Raw genomic sequence first — 3977 nt, forward strand, 5'->3', positions numbered from 1 at the left:
AGCACGTGTGCGTGAACATTGTCAAAAAGAAAACAGCGCCTTAGAAGCTAATAGTGCCATAGACTTAGTGGTCAGTTTCGATGGATCGTGGCACAAAAGGGGGTTTACGTCAAACTATGGAGTAGGCTCTATTATTCATATAGATACGGGACTAGTAATTGACTATTGCGTTCTCTCGAAATTTTGTCGCAACTGTGCCTCAGCAGAACATGATTTGGGGAGAGGAAGCCCAGAGTTTGACATTTGGTATGCAGGCCATGCTATAGATTGCGATAAGAATTATGAAGGATCCTCTCCAGGTATGGAAGTCGCCGCCGCTGAAATTCTTTGGAAACGCTCACTAAGCTACAAATTTCGCTACACAACATTAGTGAGCGATGGAGATTCAAAGGTGTTCACTCATTTAAAAGACCTCAACATCTATGGAGAAGATGTTTTAAAAAAAGAGGAGTGTATAAATCACGTTTCTAAAAGACTGGGCACTGCTCTCCGCAACCAAGTAAAAGTGTGCAAAGCTCAAAAAATCACTCTTGGAGGAAAATCCCATGGCAGTCTAAAGGACTCAACCATCAAAAAGCTTACCAGGTATTACCACATTGCTGTATTTAGTAGTATCAACAAAGATGCACCCACTGTTAGAAACTCTATCTTAGCTACTCTTCACCACTGCACATCGACCGATGAAAAACCTAGTCATACCAAGTGTCCAACCGATACAAATTCGTGGTGTTTTTACAACCGTGCGATTGCTAATAATGAAATTCCTGGAAGCCATAGTGACAACATAAAAACACCTCTCAATCCAACTGTTCTCAAACATATTGCTCCAATATATAAGAGACTCACAGAAACTAGCCTGTTAGAAAGATGTCTCAAAGGTCAAACTCAGAATGCCAATGAAAGCTTACATAGCTTCATTTGGCGGAAATGTGACAAAGCGAGAAGTGTATCAAGAAGGATAGTTGAAGCTGCTGTAGCTGAGGGTGTGAGTGAATTTAACTTTGGAAATGCCTCAGCTATCAACATTCTTCAAAAGAACAAAATTTCACCTGGAAAAAAAAGCATCATGATTGCAAGAGTGCGATATCGACGTCGAAAACGTAAAATCCATCAAGCGAAGTCGGAGAGAGTCAAACGAAGAAGGAAACTATTTGAGAATGAAAAATCTGCAAGAAGAGGAAAAGAGGAAGGAGCTAGAGGGCATAATGTATGGTACTGGAGAATTTTAATAAAAGGTAGGCCTATTCATCAACTAGTCTATTTTTTCCTTACTATTTTTAGTTTTTTTACGTTTTCCAAAAGTTTGTTTTTATATAACAAACATTTGAATAACTCAGGTTGTAAAAGAGATAGAGCCCTAATTTTTTTTATATTTTGTTCATAATTAAATTGTCTACAAAGTGGAGTATGGATTTGCTGTTAAAATAATGAGAAGTGTTTAAAAATCATTTTTTAACTAAAAAAGTTGGTTTATTTATTTCTGAGTTTGAAAAAAAAGTTTTCTCTACCTAATTTTAATACTAAGTACAAACCCATACTCCACATTTTAAAGACCAGTATTCATGACAAAATATAAAAAAAATAGCTGAAAATGTTTATTAGTTTTTGAGCCTTAGTAATTTTACTAAACAGCTAAAATTCGGCAAAAACCCTCCCCCCTGGAGGGGGGGGAGAATTTTCAAGGTTTAAAAAATACAATTTCTTTCTTAAACTGTCCTCTATCCAATTAAAAGGGTTTGAAAACATAATAATAACAAATAAAAAAATTGTCCTTTTTCATGAACTCCCCCCTTAAGATTTCCGGGTTCGGCATGTCTGCTGGTAACAAAACAGGTTTTCTGTTTCTGTCTTGATCTATTATTTTCCACGCTTCTTTACCTAAATTATCGGTATAGCGTAGACGTTCGCACAAATCATTATAGCAACCTTTATAACCTTTCGGTATATTTTTCTATAATTTTGGTAGTATTCTAAAAAATGTTTAGTCTTGTTAGTTTTTTTTCCTATAATCAAGTTCTTTAAGTTTTCTCGAAGAAATTATTATCCCCTTAGTAATCCAGGAATGTTTTCCTTTTCCTTTAACGTTTGGTTCTGTTTTAATGGGACAGGCTATCGAAAAATAGTGATTAAATATATTTATAAAGCTACTAAATTTGTCTCCGGTATTTGAATGATCCTTCACAGTTTCCCAAGACTCTTTATTTAGTAGATAATTTAGTATTCTCAGATTTTCCGGGCATGTATTAGGTGTAGCGCAAGCGCTCTGGCTTGAACAAGTAATTTTGGCGGAGGAATTCGGAGGTGAAACTGTAATCAACTGAGCAAAGTGATCGGAATTGCAACATATCAGCGTTAATATTCGATAAGACATGATCAATTAAAGTTGAAGAGGTGCCTGTTTCTCGTGTTGGTGAGTTTACAAATTGTTTTAAATTAAACTCCCGCATTAGGTCCTTTAGTCTATTTGTTTCAGGATTTTTAACAAGCCAGTTCAAGTTCAAATCTCCTACAACAAGACATAGCTTTCTATTACTTGACAAATAGGTCGACAACAACTGGTAAAACAATTTGAAAAACATATTTACATTTGAGTAGTGAGGTGACCTATAAATACCAAACAAAAATATCTTTTCACCATTATTTAAAATTATTTCAGTCCCTGACAATTCTAGTGACATTTCTTTAGAAAATCTATTTACATTAATCATATTTACATTAATTCCATTTTTACATAAGATAACTGAACCTCCACTACTTTTGTGTTCCGACCTTGAGAACTGACTAATAATTTTATAATTCTGAAAATTAATTGACTTTAACTCGTCTGTTTTCAAGCCATGTTCACTAAAAAACCGCCAAGTCAGGCTGCTCCATGTGTAAAAATATATTTATCAAATCTATCTTATCTCTCATATACTGTACATTTAAGTGTAATATTATAAGGTTTTCAGCATTTACTAAAGTTTGTATATTATTATGTGAAATATCAAAACATCTAGGTATATTTAGATTTGCTGTAGCAGAACGCTTTTCATTGTCATACTCAACGATAGTTCAATTTGAAAGTCAGACTTACAACCACTGTAATAGGCTTTATCTACAACTCACAAGAAACTATATTTTCCAAGTATATTTACCAGCGTTGGCTACTCCAACGTTGAGGGGTTTGCCTCTCCTGTTTACTTTGCGTTACCATATCTGGCCCAGCTCACTGGGAAAATATCATTATAATACTCAGCAAGATAGAGAGATGATCATCATAAATAATTTTTACTTTCAAAAACATTGGTACGTAATCAGAGTAAATAGATTTGACATTTTTTTTAATTGATGTCTGTATGGACATTAAATTACTTTATCTTGATATCACAAAGAAAACTTAAATGCTCTTTTCAAATGTGATATTTTTAAACCCTGCAATGTCATTGGATTTACTTCATCATCAGTTCTTTTTATAACCTACACTAAATTAACAATTGCTTATAAATTATAAGTTTATTATGACCCAGTGACCTTCGCTTAACAAATATGAGTAGCATTTAAAAGGTCCTAAAATAATTATATAATTTAGCCTTGTAAGAAAAACTAACTTGGGAATAGGTACATTCCTTTTTTGTCATTCTTTTTAATAAAAATAATAGATTACAGAACATGTATTTTGGCTTTTATAATACCAGAGTTCTAAGTTTGTTTTATTTAGCTCACTGTTATTCCTTTTTTACACCGCGAATTTTGCTTATTGGTTAAATGAGCGTGTATAAAATAATTCAATAGGCTACACGTAGCATAAACTACCAAGAAAAACATCGATTTCAGGAATACAAAGCGTGATAAGAATAATAATGGTAGTGAACATTTTGTGAAATGATAATTTCAATTACTACAAAAGTTTACCTAAGAATCATCTCCAGCGTGCTCTTTTTAACGTCGCCAAAAGTACCAAACAAGTGACAATTTGTGTAAACATTATTCCCTTG

This window comes from Homalodisca vitripennis, unplaced genomic scaffold (genome assembly GCF_021130785.1).
Source record: "Homalodisca vitripennis isolate AUS2020 unplaced genomic scaffold, UT_GWSS_2.1 ScUCBcl_3358;HRSCAF=8847, whole genome shotgun sequence".
NCBI lineage: Eukaryota > Metazoa > Arthropoda > Insecta > Hemiptera > Cicadellidae > Homalodisca > Homalodisca vitripennis.